The 13,592-nt window shown below is 36.7% G+C and overlaps 1 non-coding gene across 1 annotated transcript; it reads left to right on the forward strand.

Moving 5' to 3' along the window:
* Window positions 1-12,810: 12,810 nt before the first annotated feature.
* Window positions 12,811-12,915, forward strand: LOC114679087 (U6 spliceosomal RNA). The gene has a single exon (XR_003730773.1). It is a non-coding gene; the product is annotated as a U6 spliceosomal RNA (small nuclear RNA).
* The last annotated feature ends 677 nt before the right edge of the window (window positions 12,916-13,592 follow it).

The following is a 13,592-nucleotide window of genomic DNA, read 5'->3' on the forward strand; positions in this document are numbered from 1 at the left end:
CCAGAATACTAATATCTACTCCCCAATTCTCATTACTTCTTTCCAATATTGTCCAGGATATATTAGCCATTAAGGTAATTAGAAGAAATAAAAGTATAAAGCACAGAGCATAATAAAATAAGAAAGGGATAAATTTTAAAAGAGTAGAAAAGAAACAAAACTGCTTATACTATACAGTTATCTATTGGTGTAGAATAGATAATTGACAAAACAGCCATTTCAGAAATAACCACATGCCTGTATGTTCAATGAATTTCTTGCAAAGGCAACCAGGCCATTCAATGGTGAAAAGAAACCCTCCTAATCAAATAGTTTTGAATCAAGTAGATATGGAAAAATATGAACCTCTCCTATTTCATGTCACAAAAAATAAAGATTAATCGTAGACTAAAAGTGAAAATTAAAGAAATAAAGCTTCTAAAATCATGTAGTGATCAACATATTCACAGTCTTTGGGGTTCAACAGAGAGAACACAAATTGTGGACATAAAAATCATTAAAGATAAAAGTGAAAACACAAATTCATCAACATTAATAACTTCTGGTGAAATAAATCAGGTACAGAAAGTCAATTGCACGATCTCACTCATTTGTTGACTCTAAAAACGTTGATCCCTTAGAAATAGAGAGTCCAATGGTTGTTACCAGAGGAGAGTTCAGTGGTGGTTAGGTTTGGAGGGAGGGTTGGGAAAATGTTGATCAAAAGGTACAGAACTGTGAGATGATAAGTTTCTGTTTAGAACACCCAACTTGTGCTATTTTGATATGGCAAATCTAGCAAAATATTACGCTCAATAACAATATTTAAATCCATTTAAAAATAACAATATTTAAATCCATTTAAAAAATGGATTTGACCATTTTACTAATTGACTTCTTCTATATATTTTTCTGATTAACTATACTGGATTATCAAAGATGATTTTATTGTATAGAAAGAAAAATAATGTGCCTCCTTTACAGTTTTATAACTCATACGTCTGTTTCATTTTGTGTTGAGATGGTTATGACTGTTAAAAATTAGTGACGAATATTAAAATCATTTCCTTGGTTTCTCTCTAATAAGAATGTTGCTATATTGTTTTATTAATGTAAGAAAATGGTATTTGTTTTCAATTTAAGGTTGGTATCCCTATAAGTATTTTTGTTGCAAGTTTGAACAGATAATGTGCTTGTAAAAAAGAAAACTAGTTTTTATGTGAACAAGCCCAATACTTTATAAACGCAAAGAAACTCAACAGGAATTTTATGGGTGATATGCCAGAAAGTGCAATAGTAAATCTTGTATAAGCATACCTGGTAAACATTGTGAGCTTGATTTCACACCACTGCAATAAAGTGAATTTTTTGGTTTCCAAATGCATATAAAAGTTGTGTTTACACAGTAATGTAATCTATTGTGTGCAGTAGCATTGTGTCTTAAAAAGCAATGGTCACAACTGAATTTAAAAACACTTTATTGCCAAGCAATTGTCATACCTGAGCCTTCAGCAAATTGTGATCTTTTTGTTGGTGGACGGTCTGGTCACCATGTTGCTGACTATTGATTTGCTTGTTGCTGAAGGTTGAAGTGGCTGTGGCAGTTGCTTAAAATAAGACAACAAAAAAGTTTGCTGCATCAGTTAATACTTTATTCACAGTAGAAATTCTTTCAAAATTGGTGTAAATTCTCTCAAAACATACTGCTGCTTTACCATCTAAGTTTTATATAATATTCTAAATCCTTTCTTCTCATGTCAATAATGTTCACAGCGTCTTTGCCATGAGTATATTCTATCACAAGAAACCAGTTTCTTTGCTCATCCATAAAGGTATCTCTTCAGCCATCAAAATTTTATTATGAGATTATGGTAATTCAGTCACATCTCAGGAATCCACTTCTAATTCTAGTTCTCTTTCTGTTTCCAACCTGTATTCATCAGGGTTCTCATACATATATATAAAAATAATAATATATTATATATATATAAAAAACCTAATTATCTGTCTATATATTATCTATATATAAACTAATATGTATATTAGTTAGATATATCTTATCTATATATAGATATATATCTCTCTATATATATTAACTAATATCCTATTAGTTCTATCCCCTTTATATATATAAATGGGAGTTTATTAATATTAACTTACACAATCACAAGGTCCCACGGTAGACTGTCTGCAAGCTGAGGATCAAGGAGAGCCACTCTGATTCCCAAAAGTTGAAGAACTTGGAGTCCAGTGTTCGAGGGCAGGAAGCATCCAGCTAGGGAGGAAGATGTAGGCTGGAAGAATAGGCCTGTCTCTTTTTTTCATGTTTTTCTGCCTGCTTTATTTTTGTTGGAAGCTTACTAGATTGTGCCCACCAGATTAAGGGTGGATCTGCCTTCCCCAGTCCACTGACACAAACGTTAATCTCTTTTGACAACACACACACAGAAACACCCAGGGTTAATAATTTGTATCCTTCAATCCAATCACGTTGACACTCAGTATTAACCATCGCATACCCCTTCTGCAGTGACTTCCTACACCGAAGTCTTGAAGCCTTCAAACTCATCCATGAGGATTTAAATTAGCTTTTCTATACTCTTATTAATGTTATATTTTGATCTCCTTCCATGAATTGTGAATATTCCTAATGACACACACAATGGTGAGTTATTTACAGAATGTTATAGTCTATTATCACACTGCTAATAAAGACATACCCAAGACTGGGTAAGTTATAAAGGAAAGAGGTTTAACTGACAGTTCTGCAGGGCTGAGGAGGCTTCAGGAAACTTACAATCATTGTGGAAGGGGATGCAAACATTTCCTTCTCACTGGGTGGCAGGATGAAGAAGTACCAAGGAAAAGGGGGAAGAGGTCCTTATAAAACCATCAGATCTCACGAGAACTCCCTTACTATCACATTAATAACATAAAGATAACTGCCCCCGTGATTAAATTACCTCCCGCCAGGTCCCTCACATGATATGTGAGGATTATGGAAACTACAGTTCAAAAAAAATTTGGGTGGGGACACAGCCAAACCATATCACAGAACGTTTTCAATTAACTTTACCCATATTTATCAGAGGAATAATTATCTATGGCAGATATAGCCTTACCAAATGTATTTATTAAACAATAAGACTTCGACGTCAAAAATACTGCTTGATCTGTGAGCTCCAGGACAGATGTTTTGTTAGTAAGCATGCAACATTTATGTTCTTGTACATCTTCAACGCTCTTGGGTGACCAGGTGCATTGTCAATGAGCAGTAATATTTTTAAAAGAAATCTTTATTTTTGAGCAGGAAGGGTCAATGGTGAGCTTAAAATATTCAGTGAACCATGCTATAAACAGATTTGCTATCACCAGGCTTTGCTGTTTTATTTATAGACCATAAGCAAAGTAGATTTAACTTCTACTAAATTTACTAAAAATTTAGTAAATTGTTCAGGATCTCAGGATTTTCAGAATACTATAGGAGCCTTGGCATCAATTTCAGTTCACCAGCTACATTATCCCCTAAGAAGCAAGTCAGCTTAACCTTTGGAGCTTTGAGCCAGCCACTGGCTTCTCCTCTCTAGCTATGAAAGACCTAGATGGTACCTTCTTCCAATCGAAAGCTGTTTAATCTACACTAAATATATCTTACTTAGTATAGCCACCTTCATTAATTATCTTAGCTATATCTTCTGGATAACTTTCTATATTAGTATTTGCTGCTATACCTTGAACTTTTATGTTATGGAGATGGCATCTTTCCATAGAACTCATGAATCAAACTTTGCTACCTTCACACTTTTTTTTCTGCAACCTCTTCGTCTCTAGGAGCCATCATAGAATTGAAGAGAGTTAGAGTCTTGCTTGGAATTAGGCTTTGGTTTAAAGGAATGTTGTGACTGGTTTGATTTTTTATTCAGAACACTAAAGCTGTTTCCATATCAGCAATAAAGCATTTTGTTTTTTTATCATTCATGTGTTCACTAGAGTGGCACTTCAAATCTTCTTCAAAAAGTTTTTCTTTGCATTCATGATTTGGCTAGCTGTTTAGATATGGTGAAGAGGCCTAACTTTTAGCCTACCTCGATTCTCAACATGCCTTCCTCACTAAGCTTAATCATTTCTAGTTTTTTATTTAAAGTGAGAGATATGCAGCTCTTCATTTCAACACTTCAGGGCCATTGTATGGTTATTAATTGGCCTGATTTTATTATTGTTGTTTCTCAGGGAGTATGGAGGCCCAAGGAGAGGGAGAGAGGTTGGAGAATGACCAGTGAGAAAACACACCATATTTATCAATTAAAATTGCCTTCTTATATGGGTACAGATTGTGATGCCCCAAAACAATTACAGTATTAACCAAATATTACTGATCACAGATCTCCATAACAGATATAATAATAGTGAAAAAATTGAAATATTTCAAGAATTACCAAAATGCGACCCAGAGACATGAAGATAGCGTATGCTGTTGGAAAAATGGCACCGATAGACTTGCTCAACTCAGGGTTCCCACAACCCTTCAGTTTGTAAAAAGCACAATATCTGTGAAGCATAATGAATCGAAGTGAAATATGTCTATAATATAATCATCTTCAATTAGATAGACAAATTCAGTTAAGGACAAGTGGTAAAATATATTTTAGACTGAATATTTATCAGCCCGTGTAAACTGTTGTTGCAATTGAATTTTGATTAAAAATCTGAAACTTTTTTTTCACATTTTAAAATTGATTTTTTAATTGGGATTTAATTGTTACATTTAGAATCAATTTTATGCCCTTGCCTCTTAGGAAATAAATGAATATCCCATTGCTCTCCACAGGGAAAGCCCTTGCTGACTGGCTTCTCCTGCCCCGTCTACTCTCCCTGGCAGCACAGTGGGGCCACAGTGGAACTGCCCGCTTTCCCCTGTCAGGGATTCTAGGAGCTCTGAGAGCCCCTCCTGAAGGGGGCGTTAGACAGCAGCCTCAATCTTCCTGCCTGTAACAGCAAGAAGCCCATGTTCTACTGTGTGTGTGCATATGCATATGTGCAAAACCAAAAACCAATTTAACAAAATATGTATAGACATACATATATACATATGTGGGTATGTGTGAATGTATGGATATATGCATTGTGTATACATATATAATAATAGAAAGGTTTATCTGAATATTGCTTACTCCTTGTTTAATCTTTTTCTTTTCTTTTTTTTTTTTTTTTTTTTTGAGACAGAGTCTCCTTATATTGCCCAGGCTGGTCTTGAACTCCTCATGAAATCCTCCCACTTCGGTCTCCCAAAGTGCTGAGATTACAGGCATGAGCTGCTGCACCCGAGCAGTACTTACACTTACCTTACACTCTGCACACTGCACGCTGACATTGTGGATTCTGGTCTATGTGAGTGTGCCTGTATCCAGACGTAGATGGCATAAGCAGGTATACACATGTGCATATTACTGAAAACATTTAACAAAATACAGTACTTCCCCCAGATGTGCTATGCATTCTGACCTATTCTATTCTAGTGTCATTTTTATCCATTGTTGGCTGTGGCCATTGGAATGGATTTTGTAACTTATTTGTGGGTTGCACCTCCCTGCAGACTGCAGCTTGAGAACAGGATCCTGCAGTCGTGTGGCCAGGAAGAGGTGAAGCCTGTGATGCAGCCAAGTATTTATTGGAGGCTCCTGCAGAGGTGGGGTGGAGGTGTTGCTTCTAGTGGCTTCTGCATTTGGGTACCTCAGTTGTGCTTCTTACCCTTACCTCCTGGCCCTGACCTCTGCCTGCCTCCATTTCCTTCAGACTTTATTTTTTTCTTTTATTCAAACCCGTAGCCCCACAAGGCACTTCTGAACCATTTCTGTGGGATTTCTGTACCTTCTTTCATTTAGCTGTAAGAGAGTAGACAGGTTGGAAGACCCACTGACTTACTACTAGCTCGTGGCTCCATGCAGCCACTAGAGATGGTGTGTCTCATTCCATCCCACAGTAATCCTACGAAATCTGTGCTATTATAATGTGGTTTTACAGTTGAGGAAACTGTGTCCTCTAAGAAATTACACGCCCCAGGTTCCCCGGTTAATGGGGGAAAGAGCAGCCTTCAAACCCAGACCTGCTAGACCCCAAGGCCTGCGTTTTTCATCTCTGTGCTGTCCAGACTCTCTTTTGTCTTTTCTAGAAACGAGGTTATTTGATTTTTTGTTTTGTTTTGTTTTTGGTTTTTTTGAGACAGTATCTCACTCTCTTCTGTCACCCAGGCTGGAGGGCAGTGGTGCAGTCATGACTCACTGCAGGCTTGACCTCCTAGGCTCAAGGGATCCTCCCTCCTTAGCCTCCCACATTGTTGAGACCACAGGTTCATGCCATCATGCCCGGCCAAGTCTTTTTTTTTTCTTTATTCTCCTGCCTTAGGCACCCAAGTAGCTGGAATTACAGGCATGCGCCACCACACCCAGCTAATTTTGTATTTTTAGTAGAGATGGGGTTTCTCCATGTTGGTCAGGCTGGTCTTGAACTCCCGATCTCAGGTGATCCGCCCGCCTTGGCCTCCCAAAGTGCTGGGATTACAGGCATGAGCCACTGTGCACGGCCTCCAGCTAAGTCTTTAAGTTTTTGTAGAGATGGGATATTGCTACATTACCCAAGCTGGTCTTTAACTCCTGGGCTCAAGTGATCCGCCTGCTTCATCACCCCAAAGTGCTGTGATTATGGGCCTGAGTCACGATGCCTGGCTGAGACCAAGGTTTAACCAAAGAGTTCCAACATTTTCTTTCCCAATATCCTCTTCTTAATGGGAAACAGCTCCTTACAATTCGGTTGTCCACTTTGCCCAAGTTTGGGAACGTTTCAAGATGTCTTGGGTGTGAAATTGATTTTGGTTTGCTTTTTAGAAATATCAGGAGTGAAAAGAGCTGCAGTCAGTGTTTCTCTCTTTGCTATTTCCTCATTTTCTCACCTGTTATCTCTGTACCAGTGTGTGGCGGAGGAGTCTGTTATTTGACTGGCTGGAGGGAGTAATCATACTGGTGAGGTTTAGGTACTTCTGAGGAGCAAAGCACTGTCCAGCTGTAAGGTAGGATGCCCTGTGTAGGTAGTGAGCTCCTCAATACTAGAGGTATCCAAGCCAACTTACCCAAGATAACCTCTTGGAATGTATCATTTTGAATATGAAAGATTTAGCCTAGTGCGTGTATACAGTAAGAGCTCAATAAATGCTTGTTGGGTGAATGAGTTTTTGAGCCTGAGTAGCCCTTTCTTCCTTGATAAATCTCAGTAAAGGTGAATGTTAGAAAGGACACTAAGAGATTGGTCAAGGCACTCATCAACTTTTCATTCTCAAAACCACCTGAAAGATGGTAGCCTAACTCTTAAATATCAACAGAAAGCACAACTCCACTGTTCATAGCAGGAGCACATATGAATATTTCACATATTTCATAATCAGTTTTAAAGATAATGCCTCAACTGTCTTCTGCCACAGGCTAAGTACATTTCCCTTTCTCATCCTCATTGGCAATACAAATCTGGGTTGGAGGAGGTGCCTGTCCTGTAAGAAAAAATGGCACTTGGAAAAGGCTGCATCCTCTTGGGCTTGTCCTAGAGCTGGGGTTGGCAAGCCACATCCTGAGGACCAAATTTGGCCGTTTGTCTGTTTTTGTCAATAAACTTCTATTGGAGGACAATAAACTTTTTATAGATGGTCTTGTAGCTTCATGTTACAAAGGCAGAGTTGAGTAGTTGCAACAGAGGTCACATGGCTTGCAAAACCTAAAATATTTACTATCCGATTATTATTTTTATTATTATTATTATTATTATTATTATTATACTTTAAGTTCTGGGATACATGTGCAGAATGTGCAGGTCTGTTACATAGGTAAACATGTGCCATGGAGGTTTGCTGCACCCATCAAACGATCATCTAGTTTTAAAGTCCTGCATGCATTAGATGTTTCTCCTAATGCTATCCCTCCCTTAGCCCCCCACCTCCTGACAGGCTCCAGTGTGTGATGTTCCCCTCCCTGTGCCCATGTGTTCCATTGTTCAACTCCCACTTATGAGTGAGAACATGCAGTATTTGGTTTTCTGTTCCTGAATTAGTTTGCTGAGAATGATGGTTTCCAGCTTCATCCATGTCCCTTCAAAGGACATGAGCTCATTGTTTTTATGGCTGCATAGCATTCCATTGTGTATATGTGTCACATTTTCTTTATCCAGTCTATCCTTGATGGGGATTTGGGTTGGTTCAAAGTCTTTGATATTTTGAATAGTGCTGCAGTAAACATACGTGTGCATGTGTCTTTATAGTAGAATGATTTATAATTCTTCGAGTAACCCAGTAATGTGATTGCTGGGTCAAATGGTATTTCTGGTTCTAGATCCCTGAGGAATCATCACACTGTCTTCCACAATGGTTGAACTAATTTACACTCCCACCAACAGTGTAAAAGTGTTCCTATTTCTCCACATTCTTTCCAGCATCTATTCTGTCCTGACTTTTTAATGGTTACCATTCTAACTGGTGTGAGATGGTATCTCATTGTGGTTTTGACTTGCATTTCTCTAATAACCAGTGATGATGAGCTTTTTTTCATCATCACTGTTGGCCACATAAATGTCTTCTTTTGAGAAATGTCTATTCATATCCTTTGCCTACTTTTTGATGGGGTTGATTTTTTCTTGTAAATTTGTTTAAATTCTTTGTAGATTCTGGATATTAGCCCTTTGTCAGATAAATAGATTGCAAAAACTTTCTCCCATTCTGTAGGTTGCCTGATCGCTCTGATGATAGTGTATTTTGCTGTGCAGAAGCTCTTTAGTTTTACAATGTACCATTTGTCAATTTTGGCTTTTTTTGCTATTGCTTTTGGTGTTTTAGTCATGAAGTCTTTGCCCATGCATGTGTCCTGAATGGTATCGCCTAGGTTTTCTTCTAGGGTTTTTATGGTCTTTTAATCCATCTTGAATTAATTGTTTTATAAGGTATAATGAAGGAGTCCAGTTTCAGTTTTCTGCATATGGCTAGCCAGTTTTCCCATAACCATATATTAAATAGGGAATCCTTTCTCCTTTGCTTGTTTTTGTCAGGTTTGTCAAAGATTGTACATTTGTAGTATTATTTCTGAGAACTCTGTTCTGTTTCATTGGTCTATATATCTGTTTTGGTACCAGTGCCATGCTGTTTTGGTTACTGTATCCTTGTAGTATAGTTTGAAGTCAGGTAGCATGATGCTTCCAGCTTTGTTATTTTTGCTTCGGATTGTCTTGGCTATATGGGCTCTTTTTTGGTTCCATATGAAATTTAAAGTACTTTGGTCAGTATGACCGTTTTCATGATATTGATTCTTTCTATCCATGATCCTGGAGTGTTTTTCCATTTGTTTGTGTCCTCTCTTATTTCCTTGAGCAATGGTTTGTGGTCCTTCACATCCCTTGAAGAGGTCCTTCACATCCCTTGTAAGTTGTATTCATAGGCATTTTATTTTCTTTGTAGCAATTGTGAATGGGAGTTCACTCATGATTTGGCTGTCTTATTGGTTTGTCTATTATCGGTGTATAGGAACACTTGTGATTTTTGCACATTGATTTTGTATCCATTTAAAATTGATCACATAATTAGAAAACACTCCTCAGCAAATGCAAAAGAATGAAAATCACAACAAACAGTCTGTCAGACCACAGTGCAATCAAATTAGAACTCAGGATTAAGAAACTCACTCAAAACCTCACACCTACATGAAAACTGAACAAAGTGCTCCTGAATGACTACTGGGTAAATAATGAAATTAAGACAGAAATAAATAACTTATTTGACACCAATTAGAACAAAGACACAATGTACTGGAATCTCTGGGACACAGTAAAGCAGTGTTTAGAACGAAATTTATTGCACTAAATGTCCACATCAGAAAGCAGGAAAGCTCTAAAATTGACACCCTAACATCAAAATTAAAAGAACTAGAAAAGCAAGAGCAAACAAATTCAAAAACTAGCAGAAGACAAGAAATAACTAAGTTCAGAGCAGAACTGAAGGAGATAGAGACAAAACATAAAAACCCTTCATAAAATCAATGAATCCAGGAGCTGGTTTTTTGAAAATATTAACAAAATAGATAGACTGCTAGCCAGAATAACAAATAAGAAAAGAGAGAAGAATCAAATAGACACAATAAAAATGATAAAGGAGATATCACCACTGTGAAATAAAAATAGAAAAAAATACCAGGAAGATCTCTCAAAATTTTGCAATTACATGGAAATTTTACAACTTACTCCTCAATGAGTTTTGGGCAAACAATAAAATCAAGGCAGAAATAAAATAAATTATTTGAAATAAATAAAAACGGAGACACCACAACCCAAAATCTCTGAGATGTACCGAAAGCAGTGTTAAGAGAAAGTTTATTTCACTAAATACCTACCTCAAAAAGTAAAGATCTCAAATTAGTGATCTAAATCACACCTGGAAGAGCTAGAAAACCAATTACAGATAACCCCAAAGCTAGCAAAAGAGAAGAAATAAACTAAAATGAGAGTGGAACTGAATGAAATCAAGTCCCCAAAAAGCATAAAAGAATCAGTAAAACCAAAAGTTGGTTATTTGAAAGAATAATAAGAAAAGATAAACTACTAACTAGATTAACAAAGAGTAAAAGAGAGATAATGCAAAGAAGCACAATCAGAAATGACAAAGGTGACTTTACAATGGATCCCCCAGAAATACAAAGATAATCAAAGACTATTGTAAACACCTCCATGCACATAAAAAAAGAAACAAACAAAAAAACTAGAGGAAATAGGTAAATTCTTGGAAACGATCTCTCAAGATTAAATAAGAAAAAATTAAAATACTGAATAGACAAATATCAAGTTCCAAAATCATATCACTAAAAAATCCTTACCAGGGACAAAAAGCCCTGGACCAGATGTATTCACAGCCTAGTACTACAAGATGTACAAAGAAGACCTGGCATCAACCCTACCAAAACTATTTCAAAAAATCAAGAAGGAACTCTACCCTAATTCATTCTACAAAGCCAGAATCACCCTGATACTAAAACCAGGTAAAGACACAATAAAAAAAAGAAAAGAAAACTACAGGCCAATATCCCTATGAATATAGACACGAAAATCCTCAACAAAATACTAGCAAACAGAATTTTACAGAACACTAAAAAGTTAATTTACCATAATCAAGCAGACTTCATTCGTAGGATGTAAGTCTGTTTCAATATATGTAAATCAATAACCATAATTCACCACTAAAACAAAATTTAAAACAAAAGCCATGTGATCATACTGATAGAAGTGAAAAAAATCTTTAGATAAAATCCAACATCCCTTCAACGTGGAAATCCCCCCAAAATTAGGCATCTGATGTGGTTTGGCTATGTCCCAAACTAAATCTTATCTTGCATTATAACTTCCACAATTCCCATGTGTTGTGGGAGGTCCCTTGTGTTGTGGGAGGTCCCTTGTGTGAGGTGATTTAATCATGGGGGTGGGTCTTTCCCGTGTTGTTCTTATGATAGTGAGTGGATCTCACAAGAGCTGACGGTTTTAAAAATGGGAGTTTCCCTGCACAAGCCCTCTTCTCTTGTCTGCTGCTATGTGAGATGTGCGTTTCACCTTCCACCATGATTGTCAGGCCTCTTCAGCCATGTGGAACTGTAAGTTCATCAAACCTCTTTTCTTTGGTAAATTGCCCAGTCTTGGCTGTGTCTTTACCAGCATCATGAAAATGGACTAATACAGCATCACAGAAACATAAAGAAACAAGAGCCATCTATGAAAAACCCATAGCCAAGATCATACTGAACAGGCAAAAAAACTGGAAGCATTCCCCTTGAGAACTGGAACAAGACAAGGATACCTATTCTCACACTCCTATTCATCATAAACCTGAAAGTCCTAGCCAAAGCAATCAGGCAAGAGAAAGAAATAAAGAGAAAAGGGAGGCAAATATAAAAAGAGAAAGTCAAACTATCTTAACTAATGATAAGAGTCTGCACCTAGAAACCCTAAAGACTTTCAAAAGGTTCCTGGAACTGATAAATGACTTTAGCTAAGTTTCTGGACATAAACTATATGTAAAAAATTCAGTAGTGCTTCTATACACACACAATATTCAAGCTGAGAGACAAATCAATAATTCAATCCCATTTACAATTGCCACACACACACACACAATCACACAAATACCTGAGAATATATTTAACCAAGGAGGTGAAGGATATCTACTAAAAAGTATTGCTAAAGGAAGCAGAAATGACATAAAAAAATGAAAAAAAAGATTTCATGCTCATGGATTAGAAGAAACAATATTGTTAAAATGACCATATTGCCCAAAGCAATTTACAGATTCAATAGTATTCTTATCAAACTACCAATGTCATTATTCACCATTATTCACAGAATTAGAATAAAAGCTTCTAAAATTCATACGGAACCATAAAGAGTCTGAATAGCCAAAGCAATCCTTAGCAAAGAGAACAAAATTGGAGGCATCAAACTACTCAACTTCAGACTATATTTTAAGGCTACAATAACAAAAACAGCATGGTATTGGTTGGTACAAAACAGACACCTAGACCAATACAACAGAATATAAAACCCAGAAATAGAGTCACACATCTACTACAGTCATCTAATCTTCAACACAGTTGGCAAAAATAAGCAACAAGGAAAGGAATGCCTATTAATAAATGGTGCTGAAAGAGCTGGCTAGCTATATGCAGAAGAATGACACTGGACCCCTACATTTCACCATATACAAAAATTAACTCAAGGTGAATTAAAGATTTAAATGTAAGACTTCAAACTATAGGAAACCTAGAAGAAGTGCTCGCTTCAGCAGCACATATACTAAAATTGGAACGATACAGAGAAGATTAGCATGGCCCCTGCGCAAGGAAACCTAGAAGAAAACCTTGGAAACACCATTCTGGACAAGGGCCTTGGGAAATAAGTAATGATTAAGTCCTCAATAGCAATTGCCACAAAAACAAAAATTGACAAGTGGTACCTAATTAAACTAAAGATCTTCTGCACACCAAAAGAAACTATCAACAGAGTAAACAGATTACCTAGAGAAACAAAAAACATTCAAAAATTATGCATTGGACAATGGTCTAATATTCAGAATCTGTAAGGAACTTAATTAATTAAACAAGCAAAAACAACATCACTAAGAAATGAACAAAAGACATGAACAGAAATTTCTTAAAAGAAGGCATAGAAATGTCCAACAAAGGTGAAAAAATGCTCGGCATCACTAATCATGCAAGAAATGCAAATCAAAACCAAATAAGACATCATCTCATACTAGTCGGAATGGCTATTATTAAAAAATTTAAAAAACACTGATGTGGGGTAGGCTGTGGAGAAAAGGGAACACGTGTACACTGTTGGTGGGAATGTAAATTAGTTCATCCACTGTAGACGACAACGTGGAAAATGTCAAAAAACTTAAAACATAACCACCTTTTGACTCAGGAATTCCATTCCTGGGTATTGGGTATACATTCAAGAGAAAAAATATTTTTCTATCAAAAAGACACATGTGTTCTGATGTTCACTGCAGCACTATTTACAATAACAAAGCCATAGAACCAACCTATGTG

Source organism: Macaca mulatta, chromosome 6 (assembly GCF_049350105.2).
Source record: "Macaca mulatta isolate MMU2019108-1 chromosome 6, T2T-MMU8v2.0, whole genome shotgun sequence".
In the NCBI taxonomy this organism is placed as follows: domain Eukaryota; kingdom Metazoa; phylum Chordata; class Mammalia; order Primates; family Cercopithecidae; genus Macaca; species Macaca mulatta.